This window comes from Chaetura pelagica, unplaced genomic scaffold (genome assembly GCF_000747805.2).
Source record: "Chaetura pelagica isolate M959 unplaced genomic scaffold, ChaPel_1.0 scaffold89, whole genome shotgun sequence".
Classification (NCBI taxonomy): Eukaryota; Metazoa; Chordata; class Aves; order Apodiformes; family Apodidae; genus Chaetura; species Chaetura pelagica.
Genome location: NW_009954532.1, coordinates 188,285 through 211,124, shown reverse-complemented (window position 1 = coordinate 211,124; position 22,840 = coordinate 188,285). Strand labels below are relative to the sequence as shown.

The window sequence follows — 22,840 nt, the reverse complement described above, 5'->3', positions numbered from 1 at the left end:
GGGTTGAAACATTATTCACCCGAGAGCTTATTACAGATATGTAGTATCAAAAAAAAAGTTGTAACTATATTATATTCTACTTTATACCTATCCATGCTCAGTATGACGTCACCATTGGTAGCAGCTACCCGGTTTACGCTGTCGTCGAGACACAAGTTTCACTCTTCTTGTATGGACCCTACTTTTGAAGTGATGGTAGCATCCTTTGTGCTAAGTTTTCTGATGGTCCTTTCTTTTACTCGGTGGAGTCGGAGTGTTTTTCTTGGTTTTCTTTTCGTTTAGGGTTTGGGTTTTGTTTGTTTTGGGTTGGTTGTGGTTTTTTTTTTCGTTGTTTTGGTTGTGGGTTTTTTTTTTTCCCTCTCTTTTATCTCTTTTTTTTTTTTTTAACTGGCCAATGGTGTCTTTCTCTGACAGTACCAACTTCAATTTCAACTTTATTAGGAGTCCAGTATTTTGTACCACATTATGACAACTTGTTATTCTTGTGGTGTAAATAAAAAGAAAAAGTTAATTATAGTACCACCCTGGTTTCTGTCGCTGCTTTTCTTGGCACCTGATGCCTCCGGCATCGTGTCGCATCCACGTGGAACCAACACAGTTCCTGGTGTTGTGGAAGGGGGGATCTGGGCACCAAAAGTGGCTTTTTGGTCAAAGATAACCCATGTGTGTGTTGGGATGTCCATGGTAGGACATCTGTACTCCCTAGCCTGGAGAAGAGAAGGCTGAGGGGAGATCTGATCAATGCCTGTAAGTATCTACGGTGGGTGCAAGGAGGATGGAGCCAAGACTCTCTTTGTCAGTAGTTCCCAGTGACAGGACAAGCTGGAACATGGGAAGTTGCATTGAAATATGAGGAAAAACTTCTTGACTGTGAGCGGAACAGAGCCCTGGCACAGGCTGCCCAGGGAGGTTGTGGAGTCTCCTTCTCTGGAGATGTTCAAGACCCCACACACCATGTCTCCAATGCCACCTGGATCAACTGGGTGGCCCTGATAACACAGCGAGCTTGAATAGGGGCCCAAATGGCCCAGGCATGGTGGAGGTGATTTTGCCAGAGGCAAAGATTTTGGAATGACACCTGGTGACACAGTGGCTGGTGCAGAGGAGGCTGCCCCATATCATCATGAAAAGCAGTTTGCTCTTTGCACTGATGGATCTTGTAGGAAGTCAGCGGGGGTGGAAAGCTGCTGGCTGGAGTCCTAGGGGACAGGTTGCACAAGCTAAGGATGGAGAAGGTGAATCCAGGCAATAAGGGTAACGTACAGGGGAAGAACAGGTAAGTGTTTCTATCCAAAACCCATCTTGATGATTGCAGAGATACAGGAGAGGTCTAGGGCTCCTCACAGCTCCCAGGGCAGTTGGATTCAGGAGCGAGCACGTGGGAAACCGAAGGAACCAGCAGCAGCCCCAGCAGGGAGAGAGGAACAGAAAGGGTGAAGGGCACAGCTTCTGGCTCTCTTGGATCGTGTAGATTGTGACAGGAAGTGGGTGGGAATACTGACTCCTTCCAGCCTTTCCAGGTCCTAAGTACCTTCTCTCTAGGTGTCCAACACCACGCCGGGGTCTCCCATCCAACCTGCCCTTCAACACTGCCAGGGATGGGGCAGCCACAGCTGCTCTGGGCAACCTGGGCCAGGCTCTCACCACCCTCACAGCAAAGAATTTCTTCCTCAAGCCTATCTATCTATCTCCCCTCATCCCATCACTCCCTGCCCTTGTCCAGGGGGCTGGGATGGAACTCTCTTTGGGACCACGAGTGACAGGGAGGGGTGGCACTTGGCTGTAACCTGTCCCAGGGCAGCTCGAGCCTCCTGGGGAGGAGGCATTTGGGTTCTTCTGGGCAGAAGGCTGAGAAGGGTCTTCCAGGAGCTGGAGGGAGTTCCAGGAGTTGTTGTGGGAGGGGGAAGCAGGGGAGGGGCTGCAAACATCATTTCAGTGTCAGTGTGGGTGTCAAGAGGCTGCTGATCCTTCTCATCCTCTGAATAAGCTCTGCAGAGCCAAACGTGCACTCAGGGCTCTGATTAAACATTCCTGGCTGAGAGGTGGGTTTGAGACCCTGCAGATGGGGATGATGGAGAGAGTTTGTTTCAAAGGGCTGGGCCTGGATGTTTCGGGGGCTAAGGGGGTGTCAGGGCTTCCCCCCAGGACCCACAGTCCCTTGAGGATCCATCCATCCTTGCAGGTGGGTCCCTCCCAGCCTCTGCAGTGGGTGGAGGGGGGAGGATGCTCCCCTGGGCACTGGGGTGGGTGCTGCTCCCTACCCTTCTCTGAGCTCTTTTAGGGATTGGTTTGGGTTGTTTTAAAAAATAATAATAATAATAAATACATTTGTACTTTATTTTTTAAGTAGAAAGAAGCTGTTCCTCACTCTGGGCAGCAAGTCAAGGCTTTGTCCTTTAAATGAATGTCTCTGTAGCCATGGGAGCACCAGAGGGGAAAGGATAAGGTCGAGTATTAAATAATAGAGCAGGAGCACGTGGCAGGGAGGGAAGGGAAAGGGTTCAGCCTGTGCCAGCAAAACGTCCTGCTTTTGTGATGGGATTTGGAGCTGTGCTGAGTGGAACCTTCCTCCTAGGGCTGAGCTCTCTCGGGCTGCTCTGGAGATCACTGAAGGAGTTGGGAATGTTCCCCCTGCCTGGATCTTCCCAGGCAAACAAAAAAAAGTCGGTGTCATCTTCCCAAGCTGCCTCTGGATTTTCTCCAGGGGAGGCAGGAGGGGGTTTGGTGCTGGCAGGAGGGCAGGGAGCTGTAGGCATGAGGCTGCTGCTGCCCTCCCTGCACTGCCCAGCTCCAGGCCAGGCTCCTGTGGGGCTTTTCCTGGGAGCTGTGGGATGGAGCTGCCTCCAAAAGCCTTTTTTTTTCTCTCTCTCATGGTCCTTTTCCAAGAATCCTGGCTGCTCTTTTCCAGGTGAAGTTCAGCAAAGCCCAACTGTTGCTAAGCAAGGAATAAAAGATGAGTGAGGAGGCTCAGTGAGTGGGAATTGGAATGTGCTGGTCTTTGAGAAGTAAAAGCTTCAGGGAAAACTGAGTCATGGTGCTGAGGAAAAAGAAAGAAAAAAAGAAAATCAATGTGTTAAGAGATGTTGGTCCCTGAACTGGGTGTTCTGGGATGTTGCTGAGCTCGGTTTCCCAGTGGGGAAAAGCTGGGAGGTGTTTCCCAGTGTTTTCCCTGGAGCAAAAGGTGGTGGCACCTCATGAAAAGGTGTCTGGGAATGGAGAACTTCCTGCCTGAGTATGGGAGGGAGAAGGGCTGATGCCTGGCCAAGGCAGCTGGCACCTGCTCCTCAGCAGGAGGGAAACAGGAGGAGAAGAAGGAAAAGCAACAATCCCACATCCAATGGTGTTGAAATGATAAAGGGGGGGTGCATGGATTGCAGTTTTCAAGAGTCTTGTCCCGAGGTGGGTGCCAGGAGGCTGGGGCAGGAGAAGCCTGGAGAAGAGAAGGTTCCAGGGAGACCTTAGAGCACCTTCCAGTGCCTGAAGGGGCTCCAGGAAAGCTGGGGAGGGGCTTGGGACAAGGACATTAAGTGATGGGATGAGAGAGGATGGTTTCCAACTGAGAGATGGGAGATTTATATGAGACATGAGGAAGAAAATCTTCCCTCGAGGGTGGTGAGAGCCTGGCCCAGGTTGCCCAGGGAAGCTGTGGCTGCCCCATCCCTGGCAGTGTTGAAGGGCAGGTTGGATGGGGCTTGGAGCAGCCTGGGCTGGTGGGAGGTGTCCCTGCCCATGGGTTTGGACTAGATGCTCTTCAAGGTCCCTTCCAACCCAAACCACTCTGGGATAATCCCACATCTCCCACCCTCCCACTGGTCACCTTGATTTTGGCCTTGGGTCCAACGTGGCTTGTTTCCCAAGTTCCTTGGTGCTCAAAGTGATGTTGGCAAAGGCTGAGCAGCTTGGGGAGACACTGAGCAAAGCCAAAAGCCTGAGGTCACCTCAGATTCGACTCACCTGCATCTTGAAAGAAGATCAGTAGGATTCCTGCAACATATGGAGCTTCATCCCCTGGAGCAGAGACAAACTGCACAGCAACCTGTCCAAGCTGGTTGAAAGCAGTAGGACATCTCTTGAGATCTCCAAGTGAGGGAGTCGTTTTCACTTCCCCCTTTCTCCTTTTTCCCAACACAGGGCAGGTTTCTTCTCCTTCCTGGAAAAGAAGAGGTTTTTACCTGCGTTACCCACAGCTTTGGGACCCCAGAGCAGCTCACACCAGAAGAATCACTGCACAGATGCTGTGAAAAATGCTCAAGGGGAGCTCTCCAAGCAAGAAAACCTTGAGAAACACACAAATAATCCCCCAGGTTGTTGTGTTTTGTTTTTTTTCCTTGGGAAAACAAACTGATTTTGGTCAAGTGGGATGGGACAAGTCACTTTGGCTGCCACCAAAACCATCTGTTGGCTTGAGCAGCCTCAGACTTGCCCTGGGTACAGTTCATGTGCTTGTTGAAATGTTCTTTTTTTTTCATTTTAGTTGAATTTCCTTCTTTTTTTTCCAGACAACTTGGATTTCTCTTGGAACCTGTCTGGCAGGATTTGGCTCCCAGCCTGCTTGGAGCTGGGGCCCAGGGAGATTAATGACATGGAAAATGAGGAACGTTGACAGTAAAACTCTGAAACTGTGGGAAAAAGGCAGCTTAGAGCCAACCCCTGGTCAGGAGGGGATGGTGCTTGGAGAGGCAAAGGTTCTGGCAGCTCTTTTTGGGGCAATGGCCTCGTATTTAATGAGTGTCTTTGTAAAAAATCCCACTCCTGAAAGGGCTGGAGTGCCTGGAGTACAGCAAGTCCTCTCCTTCCCCTCCTGAAGGGTGTGATCCAGGTCTCTGTGGTTTAAGAGTGTGTTCACAGGAATGTGGGAGAGCAGGGGCTCTGCTGGGGGATCAGCCAGGTCCTGTGCAGGTCTTTTGGTGTCCTCTCCTCATGCCATGATGGCACGTCCCTGTCCTGTGTCCCTGTCCATCTGTGTCCATGTCCCATCCATCCCCATGGCCATGGCCAAGCCATCCTGCTGCAGTAAGAGGCAGCCAAGCCCCCTTATTTGGGAACAAGAAGCCCTAAGATGAGTTTTTAGGTCTATTTTGTCCTTCAGAAGAGCTCCTGTCACTGCTGCTTATGAAGGACACTCTTCTTGTGGTTTCTCAGAGCAAGAAACCTGCAGGTTGAAGGGGAGTGTGTGTGGAAGGGGTGAGGGTGGTGGGAGGGTCCATGGGGCAGATGTGGGATGGAGGGAAAAGGTGGTTCCCTCCTGGTGAGCAGGGAAGATGAGGATGAAAGAGCCTTTAGCTGGGGAAAGGTGAAAATCACCTGGAAAGAAGGAAAAATAGATACCTTATGTATTTGTGTCTATATATATATATATTAAATATGCATAAATATATATCAAAGTCTGACCCAGCCCTGAACTTTTCTGGCAGGGAAACAAAATCCATGAGGAAATTCAGCCCAGGCTGCAATTCCTCATCATATCAGTGGGAGCAACTTTACTGGGGCCAGTAAATCTGCCAGATGGCAAGAGGGGGGATTAGGTGGGAAGGTGGGACCTGCAGGAGGGTGTTGCATCTCCCCTCCCCCAGCTCCTGCTCCATCCCCACCTTCTCCCTTAAGGAATGTTGATGGACCCACATGCCCCAAAGGCTCTGGCCACAGAATTGCCAAGAACATTCCCAACATTTGGCATCACTGCCCTCCCTTAGGTCAGGCTGCAAACTGGGAATGGGCTCAGAAGGTGTCTGGAGGGCAGGAGAAAGAACCCCCAGGGAATTGCTGTTCCTGCTGGTTCCTTCATCCCAGGGCTTGTTGGTGTTCCATGGGGAACATCCTCACTCCTCAATTCCAGGGAAAACCACGGCAAGGTCCTCCAGCCCTGATCTTCTTCCTGCTTTCTCCTCAGCCTCTGCTTCCTCTCCCTCCCTGGCATCCCTGTGTGTGAGCCAGGAAGGAGCCAGGAACATGTTCCTGGGGCAGTTTCTCTGGAGGGAGGGGGCAAAAAAAAAAGAAGAGTCATTCCCCCCAGGGCCCACTGGGATTTCTTGGGAGTGTTTGCAGGATTCTTCCTGGCAAAAAGGGAAGAGGAGGGGGCTGTGCCAAGGGATGACACCACGGGCTTGATGGACTCCAGAGCTGCTTGGAAAGACTTGGGAGAGATAAAAGTGAGACCAGTTGGTCACCTTGAGAAGATACATGGGTCAGTTTTGGCTGGGGGGAGGATGATGAGTGCAGCAAAGGCTGCTCTGAGCTGCCATAACCACGCTGGGCTTCTTCAGAACCTGCCAACTTGCACTGCAGGGCATCTGTTTGGATGGCCCAAGGGGGGGGTTCCTAGCATCACAGAATGGTTTGGGTTGGAAAGGATATCTAGTCCAACTCCCCTGCAGTGAGCAGGGACATCTTCAACTAGATCAGGTTGCTCAAAGCCCCATCCAACCTGGCCTGGAATGGTTTCAGGGATGGAGCATCTCCCACCTCCCTGGGCAACCTGGGCCAGTGCTTCACCACCTTCAGGGTAAAACATTTCTTCCTTCTATCTCACCTCAGTCTCCTTTCATTTTAAAACCATCACCCCATGTCCCATCACCCTGCTAAAAAGTCTGTTCCCATCTGTCCCCTGTGCCACTTTCCAGGAAGCTTTCTATCCCTGCTCCTCTTCTCCAGCATGGGCTGGATCCCCCTGGATCTAGGACAACTCCCTCTGGCACCAAAAAACCCCCCCTTTTTTTTTTGAGAAAAACACTCTGATAAGGAGTTTCATGTGAAGTTCCAGTAGAGTAAAACATGAAGTTCAAGTGGAGTAAAATGTGAAGTTCCAGTGGAGCAAAAGGTGAAGTTGAAGTGGAGTAAAAAGTGAAGCTGAAGTGGAGTAAAATGTGGAGTAAAACATGAAGTTCCAGTGGAGTAAAATGTGGAATAAAATACGAATTTCAGGTGGAGTAAAATGTGGAGTAAAACGTGAAGTTCCAGTGGAATAAAATGTGAAGTTGAAGTGGAGTAAAATGTGCAATAAAACATGAAGTTCAAGTGGAGTAAAATGTGAGGTTCAAGTGGAGTAAAATGTGGAGTAAAATGTGAAGTTCCAGTGGAGTAAAATGTGGAGTAAAACATGAAGTTCAAGTGGAGTAAAATGTGAGGTTCAAGTGGAGTAAAATGTGGAGTAAAATGTGAAGTTCCAGTGGAGTAAAATGTGGAGTAAAACATGAAGTTCAAGTGGAGTAAAATGTGCAGTAAAACATGAGGTTCAAGTGGAGTAAAATGTGGAGTAAAATGTAAAGTTCAAGTGGAGTGAAATGTGGAGTGAAACATGAAGCTCCAGTGGAGTAAAATGTGGAGTAAAACATGAAGTGGAAGTTCCAGTAGAATAAAATGTGAAGCTCCAGTGGAGTAAAATGTGGAGTGAAAGATGAAGTTGAAGTGGAGTAAAATGTGCAGTAAAATATGAAGTTCCAGTGGAGTAAAATGTGGAGTAAACCATGAAGTTCCAGTGGAGTAAAACGTATCTTCCCACCAGCAAAAGGAGAAATATTCCACGTGTCCTGGGACTGGCACAACATGGTCTGTATTTCATGTCCATCTCCACCATCCCCACCTTTCCCAGGCCCCTGTGTGCTGTGTTCCAGTAGGAATGCTGGGCTGGCTGGGACACCCTGAGCCAGACCCTGAATTATTGGAAGAGGAGGGAAGCACCTCAAGGTCTTCCAGACTGAAAAAATACCCCAAAATGTTCAACCTTTTCTCCCAGTTTTCTCCAGCTGGAAAAATCATTGAGAGCCTGTGATTACCAACTGGAGAATGAAGTCCAGCCTGGGTTTCATTGTTTTGTTCTTCTTTCCTGGGTGGACTTAATGATCTCAGAGGTCTCTTCCAACTATGACAATTCTCTGATTCTGTTGCTTCTAGGATTGTATTTTTTTTATAGAAGACACAATTATTGGCAGTGTTGAAGGGCAGGTTGGATGGGGCTCGGAGCAGCCTGGGCTGGTGGGAGGTGTCCCTGCCCATGCAGGGGGCTGGAACTAGATTATGTTTATGGTCCCTTCCAATGTGGAGGTCCTGGAGCAAGTCCAGAGGAGGCCAGAGAGATGATCAGAGAGCTGGAGCAGCTCTGCTCTGGAGCCAGGCCGAGAGAGTTGGGGTGTTCAGCCTGTAGAAGAGAAGGCTCCATGGAGACCTTAGAGCACCTTCCAGTGCCTGAAGGGGCTCCAGGAAAGCTGGGGAGGGGCTTGGGACAAGGGCAGGGAGGGAGAAGACAAGAGGCCACAGCCCAGCCCACCAGGGGAGGTGCAGGGTGCTCCCTGGCCCAAGGGCAGCAGAAGGGCCCAGAGGGGTGATGATCCCCAGGAAAAGGTCCCCCCAACCTTCCTCCTTCTCCCCCGTGAGGCACCTCCCAGGCCACAGCCCCCCCAGAGACCCCCCCTCTGCAGGTAGAACTGGCCACACACGTCACCTGATGTCACTGAAGCCATCACCTTGGCAGCAGCTGACCCACAGGTGGAAACAACCTGCAGGCACCAGCAGCCAAGATGTTTCGTGCAGTGATGTTCAGCAGCAGCCAGGTGTTTGGGCACCAAGCTGGGAGCCAGGGACAGCAGAACTGGTGGCAGAACCCCTGGCGGCTGGGTCGTGCAGCTGATGGGGTTGAACCCATGGAGGTGGACCCACCTCAGGGCCAAGAGGAGCCCATGGAGGTGGACCCACCTCAGGACGAAGAGCAGCCCATGGACGTGGACCCACCTCCAGCACGGTGCCCAGGGAGGTTGACCCAGCACAGGCTCAAGAGGAAGAGATGAAGGGGGACCCACGTCAAGAGCCAGAGCAGCCCAGGGACCTGGGCCCACCTCCTGCATGGTGCCCCTGGCCCCACACCACCTCACCAACCCCGGAGGGATGGGGCTTGGAGCAACCTGGGCTGGTGGGGGGTGTCCCTGCCCATGCAGGGGGTTGGAACTAGATGCTCTTCAAGGTTCCTTCTAACCGAAACCTTCTGTTGTTCTATAGGCTGATATTTTTTGTAGGCAGCAGGAACTCGACGTGGTGGGGAAACATTGGCAGCTTCAGCTTGTTCTTGGTCTCTTCTCAGCTCTGTGATGGCAGGAGTGTTGGTAGGGACTGGGTCAGGCACTAGAGGTGCAGGCTCAAGGTGGTTTGGATGCCCCATGGGCAACAGGACACTGGGCTTTGGGGTGGCTTGGTGGCCCACGTGGCAGCTTCACCCATTTTCCCTGTCGTGTTTGTGGCTGGGAGTCTCAAGAGCAACTGGGGAAACATTGGTGGCCTCCCTCTGGTAACCCAAGCTAATTAGTGGGAGATGACTAATTGGGGTTGGACCTAATTCTGTCCTATCTCAGCACTCTGTCCTGCAGCTGCAAGAGCAAGGAGAGGGGTCAGGAAAGGGAAGGCACAGCAAGCAGGTTCTCCAAGAGCCTGGAGGTTTGTCCCTGTGGCTGATGACCTGCAGGCATCAGCCCCACACCAAGAGGAGAACATGCATGCAGGTGTCACTGTGGGGAGTCAACAGCTCTTTCTCCAGGCTCCACCACACTCAGGGCTCTAGGAGGCCATCTGAGCACCTTGTGCAGGACAGGGTTGGCCCTTGGTCCCACAGCAGAGGGACCAGGGACTGTAGTGGTGGGCTGTGACCCACAGGGCCCATGCCCTGTGGATGTCATCAGATGTCACTAGGCAGGCTCAGGGACCCAAAAAGGTGGAGCTGGCCTCCTGAGGAGCCTTTCCACTGCTGTGGTTCTCAGGGAAGCTCAGTTGGGCCTTTGCAGAGGTTGTGGTTGGCTTTTTGAGCAATCCTGAAGTGTTTTCCAGGTGGTTTGCTCACAGGGAGAGAACCCCTCATCTCTGGGCAGTGTTCTGGGAGCTGCAGATGATCCTGCTTCTGCTCATTTACATCCATGAACTTCAGAGACCACACAGACTTTGGAGATCAAACCAGGCTGATGAGCTCCAGGTCAGTGCCAGCTTGTAGGTGGGTGGCCTGGGTCCACCTGCTCTTTGGTGCCCTGCATCTCCAGAAGCAGGAGAGAGACTGCAGGAGACCCAGCAGCCTGCTGGGGACAGAAGGGTGCTGGAATCAGAAAGCAAGGAGGATGTGGGGAACCTAGAATCACAACTTCTGGAACATTTCCCAGCAGAAAACTCTGTCAAACGGATGTTTAGAAACTCTTGTTTTCATCAATTTCAGTTCTTCCAACAGGAAAATGATTGATTTCACCCTTAGAAGATCTCACAGGTCCCCAGGCAAAACTGTCTCTATAGATTCTTCACTCAGGAGGAGGATGGGTGAAAGGAACATGGAGGAGAACTGAGGTTCCATCCTCTCCCAGAGCTGTGGTGGGTTCCTCTTGCCCAAAGGAGCATTTCCCCCCAATCCAGTGGTTTCTCCACCTCTTTGGCTTCCCAGAAAACTTGAGTCTTGCAGAGCATCTCAGTTCTTACCTCCACTGGAGGCCTGTTCCAGGCTTGCAGAGCAGGATGACCAAACCACCCTGCAAGCAGGTCATGGGTTGGGGAACAACAAGCTGTGGTTTCCACAGCTCTCCAGCCTGTGGTTTGGCTCACCTTCCCTCCCCACAAGGAGAACCCCAAGGGTTCCCCAACCCAACATCCCTCTTTGGAGGGAACCCATGTGGTTCCTGCATTTGGGAGGCAGCTTCAGCAGTTTGCTGGTGCTGTGGGTGGTGGGGAAAAAAACCTCCTCACCTGGATACTGTCCACTTTGGAGCTTGTTGAATGTCCATACCCTGCCCAGAACTCCAGACCTCCCCAACCAACTTGATGTCCATGTTTCCCAGCAGGAAATCATCTCCTCAGCTAGTTGCCTTCCACCCCCCTCTAGTGGTTATGGAGCCAGTTGGGTCAGTGGGGGACACAGGGTGGCAGAGAGGAGCACAGCACTGCAGGGCAATGTCTTGGTGATGCCTTGCCCTGTTGTCAGTGCTACTTGAAGGCTCAGCTCGAGCAAGACCTGAGTGTCACCTGAGTGTCACATCCGTGGCACGGCCAAGCTGTGAGCCAGGGTGGTGGGGATGGGGCTAAAGAAACAACACTCCAGCTGGCTACAAAGGCATGAAATCTGGTGTCACAGAATCCCCAGGAAAGGAAAAGACCTTTAAGATCATCAAGTCCAGCCCATGACCAACACCACCACATCAGCCATTAAGTGTCACCTCCAGGCTTGCCTTGAACACCTCCAGGGATGGTGCCTCCACCACTGCCCTGGGAATTCCATCCCAATGTCCTCACCAACCCTCCCAGGCCTCTGTCTCAAGCCTGGAAGATTCTGGGGGGTTGGTTTTATTCACTAGCAGAAACGATTCGAACGCGTGGCCGAAAGCCTGGAGAAGAAAGATGTTGTTAATCTGATGCTCTGGCTTCGGTTTCTGGTGCTGTCAGCTTCTCAGAGAGTTAAAAATGAATAGAGGAGAAGGGAGCTGGGGTGGGATAATAAATATCAGGCAAGGACCCCCCCCTTAGTTTCTCCTCTGTTGCCCTGAGAGATGTTTCGGAGCTGGCGGTGATTGTTGCTGAGCAAACATCTGTGTGTGTGTGTCTGTGCATCTCCTTGCTGAATGATGGTGGGGAGGGAGCTCCTCACCCTGCAGGAAGAGAGTGGGATGCCTGAAGCTTGACGTGGGGTCTGTGACTTTGTTTTTTGCCTCTGTGAGCCAACAGACCTGGCCTCCCTGCAACCCCGAGCTGGTGGGCTCCATCCACGTCTCTGCAAGACCCCCAGGAGCTCAGCAGGGGTTGGCTTGGAAAGCCAAGTATCTCCAGGGCTCAGTGGCAGAGGCAGGAGCACGTTGCAGTCTCCCAGCTCCTACCCTCACCTGGCAGAAGGTAGGTGGGTTTTTTTTTCGGGGGGTGCCAGGGAGGAGAAGTCACCTCCCCAAGGTAAGACCTCATCTTCCTGCAGGCACCTCTGGGACAGCAGCATCCAAGGGATGGGAAGGGAAACTGCTCTGCCCACATGGGCAGGGGGATGCTGAGGCAGACCCAGCCCTGGAGGGGCACCCCACAGCAGGTCCCCCCACCTCTCCCAGTGTCCTGGGGGGCAGGTCCTCTGCAAGCCCTCCTTGGGGACAGCTCAAGGTGCTCCTTCCCTGCAGCCACGCCTGCCCTGCCCTTTCTCCCAGCACAGAGCCTGTCAGGGTTGCCTGAGCACTGAGATTCCCCTGGGTTTTTTTTTGCTCCTTTCCTTCCTTCTTCTCCCCCTCTGGAAACTGGGCAGGTTCCAACATGAGTCACTCTCCACCTCTTCTCCCTGGGAGTTGCAAGTACGACTTTGGTGGTCAGCAGGGTTTGGCTTGGAACGCCAAGTATCTCCAGGGCTCAGTGGCAGAGGCAGGAGCACATTGCAGTCTCCCAGCTCCTACCCTCACCTGGCAGAAGGTAGGTGGGTTTTTTTTTCGGGGGGTGCCAGGGAGGAGAAGTCACCTCCCCAAGGTAAGACCTCATCTTCCTGCAGGCACCTCTGGGACAGCAGCATCCAAGGGATGGGAAGGGAAACTGCTCTGCCCACATGGGCAGGGGGATGCTGAGGCAGACCCAGCCCTGGAGGGGCACCCCACAGCAGGTCCCCCCACCTCTCCCAGTGTCCCTATCCTCCTGGGGGGCAGGTCCTCTGCAAGCCCTCCTTGGGGACAGCTCAAGGTGCTCCTTCCCTGCAGCCACGCCTGCCCTGCCCTTTCTCCCAGCACAGAGCCTGTCAGGGTTGCCTGAGCACTGAGATTCCCCTGGGTTTTTTTTTGCTCCTTTCCTTCCTTCTTCTCCCCCTCTGGAAACTGGGCAGGTTCCAACATGAGTCACTCTCCACCTCTTCTCCCTGGGAGTTGCAAGTACGACTTTGGTGGTGTCTACCAGGACTCATCCAAGTGTATCTTTACACTTTTTAACCCAAAAAAACCCCCAGCATCCGGCCAAATCCCTCCTCACTGGCACAGCCCTGTGAGGGCTTCTCTCTCCCACTTCCCACTTCCTTCTCTCCCACCCACTTCCTCTCTCCCTTCCTTTTCTCTCCTTGTTTTTGGGGCTCTTTCAGCACTTTCCTTGCTCTTTCCCACCAACGCTCGTAGCCTCTTTTCCCCGTTAACTCCGACCAAGCCCTTCTCAGGGAGGTTGGTTTTGTTGCTGTGCAAGTTCTGCAGCCCCTTTCCTTCTGTCCATGGAGGTCTCACTTTGGTGGGATGTTGGGCCTTGGTTTGTGTGCTTCCCAGCTTTATGACACCATCAAGAAAAGACCCATTTCACCCTGTGACAATAAAACCAACCGAGCTGCCCTCCTGCTTCTTTCAAACCCCCTGTTGAACCTTCCTCGTTCTTCATTGAGCTCAGGAGTGACCTGATTTGTTAAGGATTTTAAAAAAAACAACCAAGTGGTTTGGGCATTTTTGGCCCTCTTGGTGTGTAGCAGCCATTTGGGTGGGAGAGCTCTTGGTTGCTTTGCTCTCTGCTTGGTGAAGACCAAGTCCAAAGAGCTGCCCGGGGATGCAGGTTAGTGAAGAAGTTCTCCCTCCAGGCTGGGCTCAGAGGTGGGATGCTCACTGAAGGGACTGAAGTCACCATTTTTGGAGGTATTTAAGAGTTGTGTAGACACATAGGGATGAGTGAAGGACCTGTCAGTGTTTGATGGTTGGACTCGATGATGGAGACATTCCAACCCCCCTGGGCACGTTCCTGTGTGATGTGCTCTGGGTGCCCCTGCTCTGGCAGGGGGGTTGGGCTGGGGGAGCTTTCCAGGTCCCTTCCAACCCCTGGGATTGATTCTGTGATGATCTTCTCCAACCAAAGTGATTCTGTAGTGGTGCTAGTGTCATCTAGAGCAGTCATGAAGCTGTGGACTGTAGTCACCATCCCTGGACACGTCTAAAAGTTGTGTAGATGTGGTTTAGCAGTGGACTTGGTAGAGTCAGGTTAGTAGTTGAACTTGGTGATCTTAAAGGTCTTTTCCAACTGAAATAGCTGTGTGATTCTCTGACTCTAAGATAGGTTTTCTGTCCTGCAGAGAGCCCTGCTGCTGAGATGAAGAGCAAGCCATGGAGGAGGCTTGGTCTGGGGATTTAGCAGCACAGGTAAGAATGCTGAAAGCTCATAGGTCTCTGTCCAGTGTTCTTCCTTGCAACAACAAAATCTTCCTTTCCTGGGAGCAGAGCACAGCTTCCCTTGTCTTTTGATACCCACAGGATCTACCACAGCTTGAATTCTTCCTGGATGACTGGCAGGTTCTTCCAAACTTTGCACTTTTGCATCCCCTCTTGGTTCACCCAGCTCTGTTTTCGGTTCTCACCACGTGGAGAGAGAGGGAGAGGATTGATTTTTCTCTGAGAGACACCTCAAGGAGTCCAAATGCTGATTTGAGATGAACTGAAAAAATGGAATGGTAGGAATTTCTGGCAAACCAAAATACTACTCATAATCAGCCCCATCTATTCCTTGTCGAGTGAGATATTTCAGTCAGCCTGGAATGAAATCTTTTCCTTGGACACTGACTGTTTTGTATCATAAGCTAAAAGACTTTTCAAATCCAGGTCCTTTTCAGAGTTTTAATTTACCCACCCCTGAGATGCAACATCCTGATTTGGACTTTTTTTTTTCTGGTTTTTGGCCAGATGTTGTTGCTGCTCAAACCAACGACATCCCTGAGAGTTGTTGTGGTTTTACTAAGAGCAATTAGAAGAAGTATCAGCCACCTCCACTCACTCTGGCTCCTCGTGGCTCCCCAAAGCCCCTCACCAGCAATCCCCAAACAGTCACCTGCTCTCTGCAGTCTGGCAGCTGCACATTTACAAGCCAAATGTCACCTGTAGGTGACATAAAGCTGAGGACAGCAGCCTAGGACTTCATGGAGAGGAAGATGGGAAGGTGGGGGCGTTTATTTTGGCACCAATTTGGGAAAACATCTCATTCCAGCACGTGCTTAGATGCAAATCCTCTTTGGCACGTGTTTGAAGAGCTTTCCTGAGTCAGGGCCTTCAGCTTTAACCCCCTCAAGAATTGTTGGCAGCCCATGAAAATGTGCTTCAAGATGAGAAATGAAAACACGTCGTCGTTGGCAACAACCTCCCAGTTTTTGAGGGATGCTCGTTTTCTAGGTCAAAGACATATGGGAAAAATTCCTGTGTTTCCCAAAGAACAATGCACAGCCTTGGGAACAATTTAATCTGAAACAGCAACGTGGGATTGGGTCGTGAATGAATCCTGGATGCAGTCACCCACGTGCTGCATAACCTGGCTGTGCCGGCGTCTGTGGATGGATGAGCCCTGATGGATCAAGGGATGAGATCCCACCTGCACCTACGGGTCCAAGCCAGGACAACCAGCAAGTGGGGGTTGTCCAGGAGCTCAGGGTTGAGTGCTGACCACCTGTGTGTCCCTAATAGCAAAGGCACCTCCAGAGCCAAGACCCAGAGCTTCTCCAGAGCCAAGACCCAGAGCTCCTCCTCCAGAGCCAAGACCCAGAGCTCCTCCTCCAGAGCCAAGACCCAGAGCTCCTCCAGAGCCAAGACCCAGAGCTCCTCCTCCAGAGCCAAGACCCAGAGCTCCTCCAGAGCCATCCTAGCAGGGACAGAGTGCCTGTGTGTGGGAAGTCACTCTGCTCTGATGCTACAAGATGCTCTGCAGAAGACCTTGGCAGTGTGAACTCGGGGGAGGGAGCCAAACCCATGACCAGGGTGGACAGGAGTGTGGGAGGCACAGAGACATGGTTGGCTCCTCCAAGAAGGAGGCTGAGCAGTGCCTGGACAGGGTCCCCACAGGCTTCCTCCCTTGTTCCTTGTGGGAACCAAGCTCATCCCTCCCTCCTCACCCCGGGAGTCGGGGCAGGTTGCTCTCCATCCCAGCAGATGGGTTTTGGGAAGGAGCCTCTTGGAGCTGAGTGCTCTGTCCTGCAAGATAAAGGGGAAGATCCCAGCCAGCAGGACTTGGCCTGGGGTTCTGACTGTAGAGAGGAAACCCCAGGCTCATGATTTGTTACCAACCCCCCCTCCACACACACACACACACACACTCATCGTTTGGCTCCATTTCAGATCCAGCCTGTGAAAGGCAGTGGAAGAATGACATGAAGAAGATGGTTGCACATCCACTGTGTCAGTTGACCCCAAAGTGGCAGGACCCCCTGAAACCTTTTATTTTTATCCCAGGCTGGGTTTGCTTCTCAGTTTTGCAAGAGAGTTGGAGGTTGGGGACTGTGTGTCTTCCAGGACAGGATACAAGCCCGGGGCAAAGAAACCCACCCTCTGCCACCAGCCCAAATCCACAGCCTGCTTCTCTTGCAGGTTCCAGAGTGTGTTTGTGTTGGTGCCCCAGGCAGTCCTGGAGATCCTGGAGGAGATGATCCATGCAGGAGTGTGTTCCATCCCTATTTCCAGATGTGACAGCCTGGGTGAGGTAGAGTGAGTATCACTTGCAGCTCCATTTCAGCTCCTGAGCCTTTTTGAGCCCAGCAGGGACCTTCCTTATCTCAATGGCTGCTGGGGACAGGAGGTGCTGGAATCAGAAAGCAAGGAAGATGTGGGGAACCTAGAATCACAACTTCTGGAACATTTCCCAGGGGAAAACTCTGCCAAATGGATGTTTCTAAACTCTTGTTTTCATCAACTTCAGTTCTTCCAACAGGAAAATGATTGATTTCACCCTTAGAAGATCTCACAGGTCCCCAGGCAAAACTGTCTCTATAGGTTCTTCACTCAGGGGGGGAGGATGGGTGGAAGGAACCTGGAGGAGAACTGAGGTTCCATCCTCTCCCAGGGCTGTGGTGGGTTTCTCCCTCCTCAACTCCTCCTCCTCGTTGCAGCTGCATCCACACGATGGCACCAGCCCACAGGCACTGTCCTTCAGGCTGGGGAGGAGGTGAAGAAAACACAGCCAGGAGAACCTTTCCTTGACAGCCCTGGCCCAGTGGGCTGGAAGAGCAGAGCTGGGTGTGACCTCCACCTCTTGGGTTGGGTGCCAGATGCACACCAACCATTTCCTCCTGGATGGGGGTGATTTATAGGTACTGCTGTCAGCAAAGTCACCGTTGGTTGTGGAGGGAAGTTGGAATTGTTTTGGTTGGAAAAGACTTCTGAGGTCATCGAGTCCAAAGTCGTTCCCTTTGATCATGTCCCACCTTGTTCCTGTTGGTTTTGTCTCCACCATGTGTCCTGTGTGGTTGTGGAGGTGTATGGAGTGAGGGCTTTGCCTGTCCAATGGATGTTTTGAGGAATTTCTTGCAAAGAACTGGTGGGAAAGGACCATATTTAGTAGCACAGTGTATCTTCTGACTCCTCTGGTGGGGACATGTTGCTCCTGCAGCATTTGACACAAAAAAATATTGGCACAGTTGATTGAGTTTGATTTTAATGCAGCATGAACAGTTGTGGGCTCCCAAAGGCTGGGCTGAAGTGCAGAGACTCCTTCTCCTCCTTCTTCTTCTCCTTCTCCTCCTTCTTCTTCTCCTTCTTCTTCTCCTTCTCCTTCTCCTTCTCCTTCTCCTTCTCCTTCTCCTTCTCCTTCTCCTTCTCCTTCTCCTTCTCCTTCTCCTTCTCCTTCTCCTTCTCCTTCTCCTTCTCCTTCTCCTTCTCCTTCTCCTTCTCCTTCTCCTTCTCCTTCTCCTTCTCCTTCTCCTTCTCCTTCTCCTTCTCCTTCTCCTTCTCCTTCTCCTTCTCCTTCTCCTTCTCCTTCTCCTTCTCCTTCTCCTTCTCCTTCTCCTTCTCCTTCTCCTTCTCCTTCTCCTTCTCCTCCTGCTCCTTCTCCTTCCTTGTCCTTGTCCTTGTCCTTGTCCTTGTCCTTGTCCTTCTCCTTGTCCTTGTCCTTGTCTTTGTCCTTCTCCTTCTCCTTCTCCTTCTCCTTCTCCTTCTCCTTCTCCTTCTTCTTCTTCTCCCCAGAGTTGAGCATGAATGAAATTAGAACCTGAGAACAACACTTGGAACAGGTTGCCCAGGGAAGCTGTGGCTGCCCCATCCCTGGCAGTGTTGAAGGGCAGGTTGGATGGGGCTTGGAGCAGCCTGGGCTGGTGGGAGGTGTCCCTGCCCATGCAGGGGGGTTGGAATTTCCCACCTCCCACTAGATCAGGTGTGTGGTGGTGGGAGGGGTCACCATGCCTGGATGCAGCTGAGGTGATGGGGAGACCTGCCTGTGGGGAGACAGAGCCAGGTAATGACTCATGGAAACATCTCTCCAGGCAACTGGATGTACCCCTGGGATCAAAAAAAAAACCCAAAACCACAAAAAAAGAGAGAAGAAAGAAAAGAAATTGGAGATGATTCACTCATTCATGGTAAGGTGTTCAAACCTGAGTGCAGCCAAAACCACGTCCACCCCTCTCTGGGGTGGAACAGCATCAGTGTGTTCACCTGTCCCCTCTCCTGCTATCCAGAAGGAGACCACAACTCCTGCTGAGCTGCAAGGAGCTGCTGGAGTTCAGGCATCCTTTGGACCTCCAGGAGCATCCATGCCCACCAGGTACTACCTCCTGGTGCCACGTGTCCATGGGAGGGCAGGTGGTACTGGTGGGGTGGTGGCCATGGGGCTGAGCAGACACTGGCTGTCCTTGTCACTGTTGCACAGGGGAAACAGATGACAACATGGTCTGGTGGAGACCAGTGGGGCAGGATGAAGGGGAAAGTGATGGAGAAAGGCAGAGCAAAGGTGGAGCTCAGAAGCCTCATCTTGGATGGACGTTGTCACTAAAGTGTGGCTGAGGTTGGCCAGGCTCATTCTTGAGTAGGGTAGACGTGTCCCATGTCCCTGTGGATGGGACCTGCCAGCTTTGGCACACACCACACCAGCATGGCCAGAGGTGCTGGGCCCATGGAGCTCCCTGCCCCACCTCTGAGGTCCTTCACCCCCCCCCCAGGTCCAGCCCTGGCTGCTACTTGGATCCTGGTGCAGCCCCCTCAGGGCTGAGGAGGAGGAAGATGCTCCACCAGCTCTTCATGCCACATGTCAGAAGCACAGGGGTCCAGGTCCAAAACCAGCAGGGGCTGCAGGTGGTGGGACCAAGCCCTGAGTCCCCAGTCCTCACCTCTCATCACCAGGACCTTGCCAGCTGGTCCCTCACCCACCTCCTGCTCAGTTCCCACCAGCTCACCCATTTGGGAAAGCAGCCTGGCTTCTTGGAAGAGGTTTCTGCAGCAGGGGCTGTGAGGAAACCTCATTGTGCATCTTGTGGCCACTGTGTGGAGCAGGAAAGGTTTTGCCAACTAACTACCCAGACATCTCCAAGCCCTGATGAGCTGCAAATGACCCTCAGAACCCATTGTTTCAAGTAGCTGGTGGAAAAAGCCACCATGACCCAGGCAGGAGACCATGACCATGACCAGGGCTGAAGACAATGCTGCTTGAAGTGGTAGCATGAAACTGGGAAGGGGGGATGGACAACTGTCCCCTTCAGCAGCCTGATTTGGGGCAGGGGAGGGGGGGACAACAAGGAGAACCCCAGAGAAAACCAGGTGAATCCCCAGCTTCAAGCTACCTTGGCAAATTTACACCCACGTGCAGCTCCAGAAGGTCAACTGGAAGCAACATGGAATCCCTGACTGGTTTGGGTTGGGAGGGAACTTAAAGATCATCCAGATCCAACCCCCTGCATGGGCAGGGACACCTCCCACCAGCCCAGGTTGCTCCAAGCCCCATCCAACCTGCCCTTCAACCCTGCCAGGGATGGGGCAGCCACAGCTTCCCTGGGCAACCTGGGCCAGGCTCTCACCACCCTCAAGGGAAGATTTTCTTCCTCATATCTCATATAAATCTCCCCTCTTCAGTTGGAAACCATCCTCTCTCATTCCATCCCTTGTCCCAAGTCCCTCCCCACCTTTCCTGGAGCTCCTTCAGACACTGGAAGGTGCTCTAAGGTCCCTTCAGATCCTTCTCCTCTCCAGCCTCAACACCCCAATGTGCTTCATCCACGTTCATCACCCAGGCTGGAGCAAGGAGAAGGGAGTCTAACCTTTCTCTAAGCGTTGGCCAGAGGAAATGTGACTTCTCTCAAAGAAATGAATCATGTTTCAGCAAATGTTTCCTGCAGGAATATTTTTCTCACAGCCTTTGTTTGGGGTTTTTTGGCAGCCCCGGAGCTGCTGGCGTTAGCAAAACTCATCCCTCCCACCCACTGCTCCTGGGGCTGGGAGAGGAAATCAGAAATGAAGGCAGAGGGTGCATGGGAGGCTAAATCCAGCAGCACTTCTCCTCCAGGGTAGGAAGCTGAAAGGCCAATTTTAGAGGAGATCCCCAAGAGGAAGGCAAGGAGAGCCCCGTGCTTGGCTGATCTCCCAGATGTACCTGTGCTGGGCTTGGGAACCTGCCTTGCCAGCCTCCTGCAGGTCCCTGGCAGGTGCTGAGGGTTGTTGGAAACCCTTTCTTCCCCAAAAAGCAGCATTTTGAGGGGTGTCCCCTTTTTTGTGTTTGAGAAAACGTGCAGTTTCTCCCAGGAAAGGAAGGAGAAGATGAAAGAGAAGGGAAGGAGAGGGAAATGGAGAAGAAGGAGGAGGAGAAGAGGAGGAGAGCAGGAGAGGGAGGAGGAGGAAAGAAGGAGAGGGAGGAGGAGGAGAGAAGGAGAGGGAGGAGGAGAAGAGAAGGAGGAGGAGAAGAGAAGGAGAAGGAGGAGAAGGAGAGGAGGAGAAGTGAAGGAGAAGAGGAGAAGGAGGAAGAGGAGAAGGAAGAAGAGAAGTAGAAGGAGAAAGAAAAAGAGAAGAGGAGGAGAAGAAGGAGGAGAAAAGGAAGAGGAGGAGGAAGAGATAGAGAAGGAGAAGGAGAAAGAAAAGGAGAAGATGAGCAGGAGAGGAGGAGGAGTGAAGGAGAAGAGGAGAAGGAGGAGGAGGAGAAGGAAGAAGAGAAGGAGAAAGAAAAAGAGGAGGAGAAGAAGGAGGAGAAAAGGAAGAGGAGGAGGAAGAAATAGAGGAGGAGAAGGAAAAAGAAAAGGAGAAGAGGAGGAGGAGTGAAGAAGAGGAGAAAGAGGAGAAGGAGGAGGAAGAGAAGAAGAAGAGAAAGAGAAAGGAAAGGAGGAGGAGATGAGGGGAGGAGGAGGGAAGGAGAAGAGGAGAAGGACAAGAAGAAGGAGGAAGAGAAGAAGGAGGAGAAGGAGAAAGGAGGAGGAGAAGGAGAAAGGAAAGAAGAGAAGGAGGAGAAGGTGAAAGAAAAGGAGGAGGAGAAGAAGAAGGAGGAGAGAAGGAGAAAAGGAGAAGGAGAAAGGAAAGAAGAGAAGGAGGAGAAGGTGAAAGAAAAGGAGGAGGAGAAGAAGAAGGAGGAGAGAAGGAGAGAAGGAGAAGGCTAAGGAGAGCTCTGTTTTGACTTGCAAATCAGTCCCTGTCTCCTTCTGCAAGGGCTTTGACAGGGTTCCTCTCTGCCTGCAGGAACAAAAGCATCATTTGCAAACATCCTCTGGGGTCACAGCTGGGGGGGGGGGGGGGGGGGGGGGAGGAAAAAAAGTCCATCTCGATTCTGGAGAACTTCAATAGGGTTTTTTTTTCCTTCCCCATGCTCGGGAATTTTTCCTGGGAAGGCAGTTTCATTCCACTCCTGGTACGGTCACCAATCATGTGAAAAGAGACCCCCAGGGGGAATGAGGCCTTTAAAAGCCCCATTTGCTCCCAGTTCTTTTACCCAGTAACCCAAGATCTTGATTTAAATATGAATTAAGCTCCAACCTGCCTCTTTACTGCCTTCTTTTCCCTTTGAGGTTTGCTTTGATATCCCTTCAAAGTCTTGGAGCTAACAAAATGTTGGCCAATATTGGAAGTGACAGGAGAGTTCTGGGAAAAGATTTAGGAGGCAACTAAAGTCTTTCAGCACAGGGGCTCTGAACCACAACAGGAAGTCATAAAAGGGCTGAGAGCACTTTACCCTGCTCAAAACCAATTCTGGGACTACAAAGGCAAGGGGAATGGCATGGAAACCACAAAGAGCATCAAGACACAGCTGAGAAACCTCCAGCAGCTTGAGCTTATTCCATTAAAACATGGGTGAGATGCTGGGGATGGGTGGTGTCTGCTTCTCATGGGGGTTTGAGTGATCAGCTTTGGTGCTGGAAGTGGGAGAAAGGGTTAAAGCTGAGGCATTAACTCCTGATTTTTAATGCACACACCTGAGTGATGAAGGGATGGGTGGTGGAAAGAGGGTCTTTTGCTGGGCTTGACCTCTCCTTTTGTCTTTCCAGGTTTCCAGCTGCTGAAGCTGCTGCTGGGAGAGGTTTTGTCTGCCTGAGGAAGGGCCCCAAAGGAAGGGTCTGCTCCTCTGGCAGCTCCACATGTGGGGACCAGCCAGGTGAGGCTCAACAGAGTCCCAGGGAAACACTAGGGAAGCTCTGGGGGCAGGTGGGCATTGCTTCTTGATCTCTGTAGTTGTGATCTCTCTTCTCCATGAGTACTTCAGAAAGGATCTCCAAAGTCCAGGCATCCACAAGTCCCCTGTGGTCTTTGAGATCCATTGTCTGGTTGAATCCAGCAGTGGACAGAGCCCCCACTGAAAAGGCATGAGGGTGTTTCTGGCCAAGGCTGGGAGCAAAACTGATGGAGGCCCCATCCAGACTGGAGCAAGTGCCATGTGGGGGGGACCACCTGCTCCTCAAGCTTCAAACCAGCAGTAAGTAGAAGGTCTCTCCTCATCCTGATCTTACAACTGATATGGGGGGATATGGGTGCCCCTGAAAGCTCAAGGGCTCCCTGCTCTCTCAGGCTTGGGTGGGATGCCAAACCCTCAGTGCCAAGGTGATGTTCAGACCTCTGTGTGCAGCCACCCTTGGAGGGGAGCTGCCTTCACCACCCCAGAAGTGATGCCTGGGTGGTCCCAGCCAAGCAAGGACTCCAAGTTGACCAGCAGCCCTGGGAGAACTTGCCAGTGCTCCCTCTTTGCCTGATCCCTCCTT

General features: G+C 52.1%; 1 pseudogene; it reads left to right on the top strand.

The window, feature by feature from the left end:
* The window catches only part of LOC104395043, a 24,719-nt pseudogene extending 2,540 nt beyond the window's left edge, over nt 1-22,179 (top strand).
* Nucleotides 22,180-22,840: the final 661 nt, after the last annotated feature.